Raw genomic sequence first — 13,613 nt, 5'->3', positions numbered from 1 at the left:
CAGAATGATTAAATAAACACAGGGGGTTTGTTTATCTGTTACCAATTCTTTTACATGTCAACATAATTCATATATTTCAAGGGCACATCTACTTATTCCTGAGTGGTTGTCAGACAATGAAGTCTTGTGTATTGTCACATAACAATGAGACCTTTCTGATCAAAGGGAAACTTGGCTTGAATATAAGAGAACTGTTTTACTATGTAAGCAAAGGATCTGCTGGGAATGAAACATTCGTTATGCATTTGGTTGAATAGACCAACAGGGTGACATTCTTTGTTACAATGTGTTTATTACCTTGAATTTATAACCTTGTGGGGAGGGGTGCTTAGTAATGGAAGCTAGTACAGAGAGAAAGGTTATGATCTTGCCTGTATTCTTATGAAGAAGATAGACCTCATCTGAACAATTTGCTTCTGGCGTTTTCTGATTTATTTATTTTTACTATGGATCCAGTTCTAACCAATGGTAGTTATTTAAATAAGCCATTAATTCAGTGCATTACAGAGGCCCACATGATCAGGAACCCTACTATGACTGGGTACCTGACTACATGGAGCTTTGTAATCACATTGATTTGGGTGCTCTTATACTTTCACTGCACATTTCCCCGTGTCAACACAGGAAAATCAGGATTGGAGTCAGGCGAGGGTGGAGTGTGCATTTCTGGCTCCCTCTAAAAGGTATTAAACTGAAAAGGGCTAGAGTGGACCACCTTTTTGATGGGCACTGACTTCTGCATTTGGTTCAGGACAACATAGTGCTGTTGTCTCTAAAGATCTTCTGTAGGGGAATATGTCGTGCAAATCATTTGTGCAAAGAGTTTGGCATTTCTCCTGAGGACCATAACCTTGCTCTGCATGTGTGTGTGTGTGTTCATGGGTGATATCAAGCTGTAGTCATTTATATCAGCTCCCAACCCTCAACGTTGTTTTGAAATGTTGCCCCACACTGCTTGAATAAACAGATACTTTTTTCTTGTGCATTCTATACTTGGCACAGGAAAGAGCGTAATGGCACCCCTCTCTCTTATTTTTAAGACAAGAAGTTCCAACAAGTCCTACCTTCTGGATCAGGCTTTTCTAACCTGTTGCCCTCCAGATGTTTTGAACTTCAACTCCCATTAGCCCCAGCTAGCATGGCCAATGGACAGGAATTTTGGAAGATGTAGTTGAAAACACCTGGAGAGCACCAGGTTGGGGAAGGCTAAACAAACAGGGAATTTGAACAGATGCCTGTTAAACCCAAGCCCTCTTTACATGGAAGAGGGAGCTGAGTAGCTGGTCCAAACACTGATGATGTGTGGACAAGTTAGCCCTGCTCCCTGGCATCCACATGTGGGGTGTGGACATTGGAAGAAGAAAGTAGGACTGAGGCAACATTGCTCAGGAAAAAAAGTCAGACTAATTTGTGAGAGTTTTCTTTTTTGAACTCTTCCTGAACTGGTGGGAAACTGTAGTCTTCCCCCAAGAGAATATTTGGGGAACTGGCATTGCTGATTTCACCACCTGTGAGAAAAATGTCTCAGAGGAGTTTTCTGTGAAAAACTGTTAGAGAATGTCAACTCCAAGAATATTCAATGAAATCTCCTCACCTGTTTCACCACCCAAAAATAGTGTGGAGAATTCTAGACTATGTTCACTCAGCTCTAGAAAAATTCCCTATGCCTGAGCAGCATCCCTCCCCCACCACTACTGCCGAATCCAGAGACTGGTGAAGTGGATCGGGGTGGGGGCCTCATGCAGCATGCATTTCCCACCCCTGGCATAAAGAGAGCTTATAGAGCTTTGGTTCCTAAATTTAGGTGCAGGAACTAGGCCTTGTTTTGTCTTTTCACATTTATGCTCTGTGAAGGTTTTCTAAGATTCGAAAAGCAGTAAAATGTTTCCTGTGAATTTGCAAATGCAGGATTTTGCTAATATGCCATACACATACTTTGTTGGGGAGTTAATGGCTCACTCTGAGATTGGAGCCCCATTAGTCAGTTTACCCATTGACCTATTGCTATTCAAAAGACCCATTGAAGGCCATATAAGAGGGGTGGGCAACATGGGGCCCTCCAGATGTTTTGGCCTACAGTTCCCATCAACCCTAGCCAGCAGAGCCTATGGCGAGGAATGATGAGATTTGTAGGCCCAAACATCTGGAGAGCCACAAGTTGCTCACCCCTACTGCACAAAATGTCAGGCTCTATGCCTTCAAGATGCTTCCACATCATTTTTCATTGGTGCCAAGAACAACTTTTGGCATTTCCTTACCTCTGGCACAAACTGTTGAGCCAGTGACATGACGCCTTTCATTTTAATCATGATCTAAAAACCATACATGTGAATCCCTCCTCACTGTTCTTAGGACTGTTACCTGATGTGTCATTTATCTGATCCCCCTGTGCCCTGCTGCTATTGATATTGCTGAAGGAGATATAATAATGTATTGCTGAAACAGCCATCGAGTGTTTTTCTTTTTGCAAGATCTTCAATAGGATGAATCAACATTTGCACTGGATGAGCAAGTATAGACAGTGTCGCACATTTGCTTTTCATTCAGTGTGAGATCATTAGCCTGAAACTTACATATAATTGCCACTGCCTAGGTAACCCTATTGTATACCAAAGAATACTTTCTATCTTTACAGAAAAAATAATAATCCATAAATTGGGCTGAACCCTCACCTCTTCCCCCAAATGAGGAATCATTCAGATGTTTTTAGCCAAGACAAAATACGTCAACTGTAAAAGAATAAAGCAGTGGAAGTGTAGAGTAGGTAGGTAGGAAAGAAGTATCTGACGTTTACACGTTATTCTTGCCATTGAAAATGATTGATCAGCTTCACGGTATGTCATTGCGATGATTGATTAATAAAGGCCAGAATGTTATCTACTTCTTATCTACTTCACAATTAATAAATGGTCTTATAAGGGAGCGGAGGTACCACTCCTTGGGAATAAAATCATTGAATCTGGCTGCCTTTTCAGGTTTGAAACATATGTCACCAAGTCAAACAAGATATAAAAATCTTTCATTTTAGCTCCGAGGAGGGGAAAAAAATTCAATATTCTTATTACAACCAAATAATAAACAAATCAGCTGAACAAGCTAAGTGATAACTTTAATCTTGAGAGAAACATTTCTTCATTTTCTCAACGAAAGCAATAAAGTGTTTTTGTGTGTGCAAGAGAAATAGATGAATATACCCAGTTATGAAGTTGTACAGATGGCAGAAAACAAATGTTTATGGCAATATCAGGAAGAAGAGATACATCAAATATCCACCTTTTATCAAAGTGGATTTAACCAATAACAATATATGAAAGCAGAAACAACTGGGGCAATCCAACTTTCTTCAGTAGTACGAGAGAGAAGTCATGAACAGTTCAGAATAATGCATTAGAACTATTCATACAGTTAAAATCCTTGGGGAAATAGAAATTGTTAAATGCCTACATTTTTGAAATTGTGAGATTTCTTCAAAATATATATCCAAATTACATCCAAATACCTCTTTTGCTGAAGTATTTCTAGAAGATCTTCTAAAGACAAGGATTATTTCCACGGGCAACCCCAGATGAAGGGAGAAAGGCTCAACCAAACTAGTAGCTCTCTCTCTCTCTCTCTCTCTCTCATTGATGGATATTTGTGGTTTCTTGAAGGAAAGGCACTATTCACATAAAATTATAACTGAATCAGTAATAGGAAGTTCTAATAACACTGAAATCCTAAACATGCTTCCTTGAAAGTTAACTTCGCCAAAAGCAATATGACTTCTTTAGAGAAAACACAAAATCTACTAGGGTGTTCAGTTGACCTACCTCATGCAGTGAAAGAACATCTGAGGGGGGCTGTGTGGGCTAGACCCATCCCTGATGTTTCCAGAGACCACACCCCATGCTATCAATGTGTGCAGAATGTGTAGGAAGGGGCTCTGAATATGTACCAATGTACATACTTACAGCTCTTCCATTCGAGGAGGAATCCTGAAGCAATATGTTTCCCCCTTACCTGGAGGAGCTGTCTGCATGTAGAGTCCATTCTGATGCACTCTGGACATGTGGACAACAGGGGTGTGGTCACTGGGTGCATTGGCAGCAGGAGCAGGCTAGCCCATCTGGCCCTGCAACCCCCTCAAGTATCCTTCTAATGCACGGGGGCATTGCCTGAATATCCAATTTTTCTTTTTCTTTCAGAAAACTGACATATTGAACATAGCTCTCTCCCACAAAACAAACACTCTCTCTTTAGTTACTCCTCAAGGGATTTTCCTTCAGTACCCCAACTGGCTAGTTATTACATTTCAGTTCTGGGGCATGGTTTGAAAGCACATGAGACAGCAGCTTGCTGAAGCTAAGCAGCTCTGAGTCTAGTCAGTGTTTGGAGGGGAGACCACCGGGGAACCACATGGAGACACCTTGAGTTCCACAAGACAGGAAAGGTGTGACATAAATGCAATAATAAATAAATAAATAAATAAATAAATAAATAAATAAATAAATAAAAGTTATACATCGTTGGTCCCTTCTGGCTCCATTCCATCCTCCTAGATCATGTGAGACATACTAGCACATAGTTACTTCCTATATCAGGAACAGGGTGGTGGAGAAATACTACTGGTTTGGAAAATAATCATATTGTTAGACCCTTGCATGTGATCAAGAATCAAACACTTTCAGAATGGAATGGGAAGCCACTACAGGGGAGTGTCAGCAGAAAAAGGCAACTTAAATGATCAAGGGGCTGGAGCAGCTACCCTACGAGGGAAGGTTACAACAGGTAGGATTGTTTAGCTTGGAAAAAATGAGAAGGAGAGACATGCTAGAGGTGTATAGAATTATGCACAGTATGGAGAATGTACATAGGGAGATATTTTTCTCCTTCTCCCATAATACCAGCACCCAGGATCATTAGATGAAGCTGATTGGTGGGATATTCAGGACAGATAAAAGGAAATACTACTTCACAGAGCGCATAGTTAAACTATGGAATTCACTTCCACAACATGTAATGATGGCCACTAATTTTGATGGCTTTAAAGGAGGGTTGGATACATTTTTGGAAGAGAATGCTATCAATGGCTACTATTCCTGATGGCTATCTGCTACCTTCTGTATCAGAGGCAGTCCGTCTATATACACCAGTTGCTAGGGAACATGGGTAGGAGGGTCCCTGGTTGACAGTTGGTTAGCCACTGGGTTTAACAGAGTGCTGGACTACATGAACCCTTGGTCTGGTCCAGCATGGCATTTCTTAAGTTCTTGTGTTCTTATGTAACACTGATATTCTAACATGAGAATTGACTTTGGCTGTAGAAAACTCTTTTCAGAATTCTGATATTGTCAGCAAGCCTCCAATATGTGTTGTCTCCATGGGGAACAATTTCAAGGTTTGTAATTAAACTTCTCAATGACCTCGATGGTGGTTATATTTGGTTTAGTCAATTATTAATTGTATAAAAAATAGGCAAAAATCAAAATATATCATTTATGTTTGAAATCTGTTCCTGCTTTGCATGTTGATGTTTCAAATAGTCTATGTTCTTGAGTAGAATATGACACAACTTGTCAGATCCGTTTGTCTTGTTCAGAAGTAACTGCTGAGGGTGGGATGCGGAGGCAGTAAAGGTTTGAATTGTAGGTTGCATGTAATTATTATTCGGCAGAGTCCGTCAGCTCATTATTTGCCAGAAATGAATGCAGCTTAGTTATATTAAACAGCTAAAATAATAATAAGAAGAAAAAGGTTGCACCCCCAGCTGCCTAGTAACAGATGTGTTTTCTGGATACTGAAATGTGTGAGCTGTCTTACTCCATACTTCCAAAATTGCTTCATTTATTTCATATTTATTTATTTAATTACATTTATATACCGCCCCATAGCTGAAGCTCTCTGGGCAATTTACAAAAGTTAAAAACAATGAACATTAAAAACAGATATACAAAATCTTAAAACCATTAAAAGCATAAAAATAATATCAATTTAAAAACAATATCGATTTAAAACAACTATTCTGGGGTCAATTAACCAGTATATTGAAGTTTATGGCATAGCGGAAAATAGATCTGATTCCATCAAACACTAGTTTCCTTGCAAATGCACATAGATATATTAGTGCATTTACAACTATAGAAATATACATATTAGGCTGGATTATGTATGCACTTTCATTGAAGCATGTTTACCTGTCAGATCTTGACTCCATTGTGGTCAGGTGAAATGCAGCTGCCTTTTCTAGTCCCCAAGATGATCCTGCCAACTACAGGCGAGTATTCAACTTTCTCTTGGGTGGAAAGCTGATTGAAGTGTCACTCGAGAAGTGTCATGACTAGGGAACTCCCCTTCTTCTGCTTCCCTGGACCTAGTTCACTAGATGCAGCATGATCGTGCCCACAGTGTTTGATGAGTGCCCAGCAGCCATCTGCTCTCATCTGGACCCTCCATTGCTGTGCATAATGAAGGCTCCAGAAATGGAGCATTTACAGCTGCCATTTATGCAATGGAGAAAATACATTATTTCTGGAGCCTCCATTGTTGCACACAATGGTGGCTCCAGTCAAGGGCAGATGGGCTTGGGATGTCATCAGACACTTGTCAAGCCTCAAAGAAGCTCACATGACACCATACCTAGCTATGACAGAAAAACTCCAGGGCTTCTTGGGCAAAACAACCTTGCTTGACCCTTTTCAATTGACCTAGTAGCAGATGATCTTTGTCCAGAAATGGACAATGGAAATACCTCCCTGTGGATTCTCCTTGACCTCTCCATGATGTTTGACTGTAGAGTACAGCATAATGGTCCAGCACGTGGAGTATCTGATATGGGGGCAGGAGTTAGTATTGGACTGGCTTTGCCCCATTTTGTTGGAGTGAGTAGCTATTGTCTTTAGGAAATATGATATGGTGTTCTGAGAGGGCCAATTTCATTCTGTTTTCTAGATTTCTACTCTACCTTTCTATAAAACATTCAAGGAGTCTTTGAATAATAAAAGACCAATCAATTAAAAACAATATTCTAAGAAAGCTCATTGAAACAAAATTGACTTTGCTACCTGCCCAAAGATGAAAGGGGGGCAGTTCTGCAGAACTGAGTTTTCCAGAAGGCTCATATGTTGGTGTGCGAGGGATGTGGGAGAAGGAGGAAATTTTCTATCTGCGACATTATTTAATATCTATATGAAGTCATCTGAAGAAATTGTCTGGAGCTTTTGGGGTTCGGTGTAATTGATCAAACTCCATTGAACAACCATAATTGCTTGTGTGTTTTAAAACACTTAACATGTGATGAAGGCACCCATTTCTCTTTGATTCTGTGAGTAAGCACCCAAGAGCTACCATCATAGTTCTCAAATAATATTTGCAAGCCATAGTCAGATGAATCCAGATTAGATAGAGGTGATGCTGGTTGGGAAGCCCAAGGTCTTCAGAGCATGTGATCTATCTGTTCTCTGTAGTAGACACATTGTTTTATTGCAGCAGGTACAAAGCCTGGGCATCATCCTGGACCTACTGCCGCTGGTGGACAGGGGGTGCTATACCACCAAAGAGATACTTTCAGTCAGCTGCATCTGAGGTGCTGGCTGTGTCCAATTGTTGCAAGACTTTGCCACAGTTCTATGTCTAAGTTGCCTTTTTAATCTTAAGGACTGATGACTGTAGGCACTCTACATGGGATTGTCCTTGAAGACAGTTCAAAAGCTCTAACTAATACAGAACACTATAGCAGTGGAGGCTGGTGGTTCTGATATCAGTAGGGCAGTGAATCTGCTCTGGGTTTCAGTCAGAACCAGTCAGAACCAGTCAGAACCAGTCAGAACCAGTCAGGAGTTATGCCCTTGGGTCTGATTGAAACTCAGACCATATTCACCACCTCACTGACATCAGATCCACCAGCCTGCACTGCACTGAAATGTACTTAGCAGCAACTTTTGGAGGTAGGAACATATTCAGCCTATCCTGCAGCAGCTGCCCTGCCTTCCATTGAGTTCCTAGGTGCAATGAAGGTACCGGTTCTATCCTTTACAGGCCTACGTGACCAAGGACCAATGTACATTAGGGATCACCTTCTGCCCATTGGCCTTTAAAGGTCATCTTCAAGAGCCTTGCTCTGAGGACCATCCATTATGGGAGGCTAAGATGTCAGTTGTAAGAAGCGAGGATTTCTCAGTAATTACTTGGCCTTACAGAATAACCTTCCCAAAGAGGTTCATCCTTCTTGGTTATAATTGAGTTGCTTTTGCCAGACCCATTTGTTTTGTAGGGCCTTTGAAAGAAGGAACATGCCCCAATTTCTGTTTTGCTGCTGCTTAGATTCAGAAGCATTTCGTTTTAATGTTTAGTTTGTTTCATACACAGAATAATAGTTTTAAATGATGTCGTCGACTACTTTGAGTGACCGGAAAAGGCAGGTATGACAAAATAACAATGCTTGCAGTGTTGTATCAGTGTTAAGGTTTATATGTCTTTGCTGTGTTAAATAGAGCCCAGGTGAGTTAGGGTTAATTGTATGGTAGAGAGTGAGTGAAAGGTGGGAGGGGCTTGTGTGTGTGTGTGTGTGTGTGAGAGAGAGAGAGAGAGAGAAGAGAGAGTGAGAGAGTAGACTGGGTATATAAAATACAAGAGCAGACAGTTAAGAGATAGGAGATACGGCCTTGGAGACTGATGAAGCTACATCTAGTTAGTGAGAGTTACAAGGGGTAGAGTAGGCAGGGTAAGACCAAGAACTGAATGACTGATGTTGCCATGTTGTATCAGGGGCTGCAGAACTGAAGGGAAGGGCCCTCTGGCTCCATCCATCATCCAGGGAGCCATGGGTTACTGAGAGGTGGTGCCCTAAAACTCCCAGGAAGAACATCATCATAGCACGGAGGAGACAAGCACACCCAGTGAAGGTGCCAATGAAAGGGATGGGAAAGAAGGTCATTCAGTTGACCTTTTCATCTGAATGTACTGAATTTTGCACTTTCAAACCACTATGCAAACTGAAACTCAGTCATCCTTTGAAATTTGTACTTCCCTGAATTTTGCAATGGAGTTCTCCAATCCAAAAAAGAGTATGAAGATGCATATATTAGGGGAAATAACTGTCCAAAAATACATTATAGTAGGAAAAAAATCTCACAAATGCATATGAAAATACATGGGATGAAATGAACCTGGAATGAACTGAATATAAGACTAGACAAATTCTGAAAGTTCAAGATGGACCCAATTTAAGATTAAAAAAATGAGGAACTGAGAAAAACCAAAATTGACAGATTCATCTATCCCTAGCCAGTGCTCCTTGATTGATTGATTGATTGCATTTATATCCTACCTTGTTTCCTCAAAGGAACTCAAGGCGACATATACAATCGTCCTCCTCTCCATTTCTATCCTCACAGCAACAACCCTGTGCGGTAGGCTGGGCTGAGAGTTTGCAACTGGCCCAAAGTCACCCAGTGACCTTACATGGCTGAGTGGGGACTAGAACCTGGATCTCCTGACTCCTGATCCAACACTCTAGCCACTACACCAAATTGCCTCTTTCAACTGGGAATACAAAGGTCACTGGGAGGCTGCACCCTCTACCATCCAGGAAGAACACAATGGCAAGGGGAAAATGAATCTGGTCAGTGAGCCACAGGTGCTCTGATGCTTGCTTCCTGTCCCCCCCCCATTTGTTTTCCTGCTCGTATTATGTCTATTAGATTGTGGGCAGGGACCGTCTTATCTGTAGAGCACTAAGAACACTGTAGACAGTTTACAAGTGTTTAATAATAAATAGTTTTCCTCAGTCCTTTTCCCTTTAAGCACCTGTAAGCCATCTCACATGTGTCTTTTCCAGGTGGAGCAATCAGTGGGGCCTGGAAGCTCTGAAGTCAGTGGGGCAGTGAATCTGTTCTGGCTTTCCGTCAGAACTCTAAAGGACCTAGCCAAAGTCCTTCCCAAAGCACCTCGGATAGCTCCTTTAGAGTTCTGACTGGTTCTGGCTGAAAGCTAGAGCGGATTGATTGCCCCACTGACATCAAAGCCACCAGCCTCCACTGAGCCTCAGCAGTTCTCTCCCCTCTGCTTCCTAGAGACTTTCAGATTCATCTAAGGATATTTGAGATGGATGGTTACTTTCTGCCTTGATTGGTATGGACCGCAGCTCTTCAGACCTTACAGCCAACTCCCCAGATAAGCTTTTCTGAAAAACTAGAGTCATGGCCCAGGCAAGCTGTTTCCAGTTAATGGAAGCTATACTGGCTGAATTCCATGCTGTACTTTCTTTGCCAGGAAGGCAAAGAGGAGAATTTAAACCCTATCTTCAGGATCACCCGAGGCTTGCTATGCATCTCCTGTAACCATAAAAATGGTAATTGCTGTCTGTCTGTGTCATCCAGAGCAAAGATCAAGCCAGAAATTTCAGGCTTGCGTGTAAATAAACTACAAATTAAAGTAAAAGCAACAATAATAACAACAAATATGTTACCTTTTTATTTCTTTATTTGAGTCCAGTTTTACATGCTTTGGGGGAATGTTAATGCAAGGCCTCTTGCTCCATAATTTTGCAAGTGATGCTGGGCTACTTTTTTAGAACATGATCTAGGGTTTTTGGCTGGTCATAAAGCTGAGGTAGATATTGGACATCTTTTTTCTTTTTATCTTTACTTTCCTTGTAAAAACAGCAACACCACTCAGGTGTTTTTTGGATGGGTGTTTTAGACTTAAAATTAGTACCATTTCCCATCCAGCTCTGGATACTAGTTGCAAGAAGTGTGCAAACCCTTTAAAGGCTTAAAAAAAAAGCTCAAAGGAATTGTGTAATCCTCTGAGCAAGACCACAGGGTATAGCTCAGGTAAGATCCCCAGGGGCTGTCTACACCTGAGGAACGCCCCACAGTGGCTGTGGATCGGCGCCCTGTGGGTTAGACAGTGCAGGTTTGCAGCCATTGCAGGGCTTCCCTGAGATGCTCCAGGGAGTGACATCCGCACCATGCTTCCACTGTGTAACATCACTCTGTGTGCAATCCAGGGTCAACCTTGGCGCAGAGCCTGGTGGAAGACAACCAGTGATTGGTCGCGTTCCACCAGGAAGAGGGCGGGGGCAGTTCCGGATCCCCAGATGGCCACTCAGAAACCTCACACTCCCTTCTCGGCATTGGGATGACCTGATGCCACTTCCGGAGAGGGAAAGCACAGGATTGAGGAGGGAGTGGTGCCAAACCAGTGCCATGAAAACACCCCACCCACCCCACCAATCTTACACCAATAAGCTAATGCAGTTTGGTGGCAGCAATAGGGGGAAACAGCCTCCTTTTAAAAGTGAAAAGTCACAGTGAGTCACTGAAATTCAGCAGTGCAGTAGCAGCAAAGGGGGGTATTTTAAAGGAAATAAAAAGGGGGCTATTTTGCCACCACAGCTGCCTGAGCTCTTAGCCGCCACCACCACCTGCGTTTCTACATGCCCCCCTCCTTCACTGCTTGGCTGACCAGCCAGCTGACTTCTCCCTAATTTATTTATTTATTTAAAACATTTATATCCTGCTCTATATCAATAAGATCTCAGGGCGGCATACAGATAAATGCATGCAGTATAAAACAGTAAATATATACAGCTAAAACAAAATTAAACTTACCCAGTGAGCCAGCTCACTTGCTCCTGCAGGCATGGGTGCGCCTCCTGCCTTCTGCCCCAACTATCAGAGCCTCTCCCAATAGCTTAGGAGCCCTGCTACTGGGCAAAAGGCAGGAGTAACTGGGCAGGCAGGAACAAGTGGTAACATATAAATTAATATATTCAATTTTTATGCAAATATTTCCCCTCTTTTTCAGTGAAGCATTTCCACTCGGGGGGGGGGCATCCATAAGTGGGCATTCTAGGCCTTCGGGGTTGGGGTTGCACAGTTCTATCAGGAACTGTGGTTAGTGCCTATTGCATGGACCGAAAAAAGGGAGGGGAGAAAAGAAAAAGAAAAAAGAAGAAATAAAACATTTTCAACACTGATGGATTTGCTTAGCTGTTCACAGAGAGGTACGCTTGTCCTTCATTGAACATGCATACCTCAACCTGAAAACGGAAACTCAGAAAAAAGTGATTTGGCTCATTTTTCCTGTCTATCTATGCTTCACTATGTAAATATTTTCTGCGTGCTTCTTTGCGAAATAAGTTTAATGCCTTGGCTTGCAAATGGTTTCAAAAGTTATTGTAGAATATCACACCCATTCCTAGGTAAGATGCTGTTAACATGAGAGTGTAAACAAGGTGAGCTTTACACATTAGAAACTGCTCACATGAAACAGAAAAACAAAATAAAAAGAGAGCAGAAGTCCCCCCTTTTTCTTTTACTAAGGAAAGTTCATCAAAACATATACGTGATTTTGAACTTCTTTCATAATAGTAAAAAAAGTTACTTCATGTATTTGAAAGAAATAAGTGAGAAGGATACAAAAGGGAATTTTGTCTGGCTTTTGTGAGGATGAGAGGATTCCACTCCCCACCCCCTTCCATTTGGCTAAAAGAACTAAATTTCCACTTTACCAGACCAAAAGAATGACTGAAGAACATACACCTCTGTAAACTATCCCTGAGGTTTCTTTGTCTGATGTTGTTTTATCCTCAGGAAGCCTTTAAAGACAATTTTCAGTTGTGGTTTGAAGTCCTGCCACCTCGTTTCCAAGACAAATTTTGTTTGTGTGTTTCTGTGGTAATGATGGCATTTAGTTTTAAGTACAATTCTTAAGTCAGCATCCCCCAACCTGGTGCCCTCCAAATTTGTTGACTACAACTCACATCATCTTACTGGCTGGGGATTTTGGAATTGTAGTTGAACACATCTGCAGGACACCGGGTTAGGTAAAACTGCTTTAAGAAAACACACACATTGGAAAACAATAATATTAAAATCCATTTCTGTTTATAATAATCTAGATCTACTTTGGAATTCATATTTCCTTGGAATAATTTGATTTCCAAAATTATTATTATTATTATTATCATTATTATTATTATTATTATTATTATTTCTTGAGACTTTGAAAGCTTTATCAACATTGTAACAGCCATGTTAACAGAGTTTCATTCTGCAGAACTACTTTGGGTTTAATACTTGGCACTGCTGTTCAAACAAAACATGATTCCTTGCATGTTTCAGTAAAAAGAAAGAACAGCTATGATGATACTGTATAGCTCATTAGGTAGAATAAGCCTAGTAGGTAGCATGAAGCTGAAGGAGAAGCTTCTGACCTTTTGAAGTTGAAAACTAAAGAGAGAGGTTAGTGGTAACGATTTCATCAGGATATGAGATAAATGTGATCTCATTTTGAATCACTGTTTCCTATAAACGAACGATTGCACAGAAGTCCATTGCTTATGCTGAACAACAGCACCTACAATCACAAAAATGGTGGGTTTGTTCTATACACCACAAATCCCACAGCCAGCAGGATAGTGCTCTCACTGCTATACAAATATGACATTTGGGGGTTTTGAACAATAATTTTCTTAAGTTATTTTTTCCCATGCTATCTTGAATACATAGAAAGAGCTCTTGCACTCAGATCTCCTGGCAGAAATGATGAGCAATGAATAATATGAGATGAAAAGCAAATGTCTTCGTTGGGACAGGGAAAATTAACAACATAGCAGATTATATGTTAAT

This window comes from Elgaria multicarinata, chromosome 10 (assembly GCF_023053635.1).
Source record: "Elgaria multicarinata webbii isolate HBS135686 ecotype San Diego chromosome 10, rElgMul1.1.pri, whole genome shotgun sequence".
Lineage (NCBI taxonomy): Eukaryota > Metazoa > Chordata > Lepidosauria > Squamata > Anguidae > Elgaria > Elgaria multicarinata.
Note: the sequence above shows the minus strand (reverse complement) of the source record.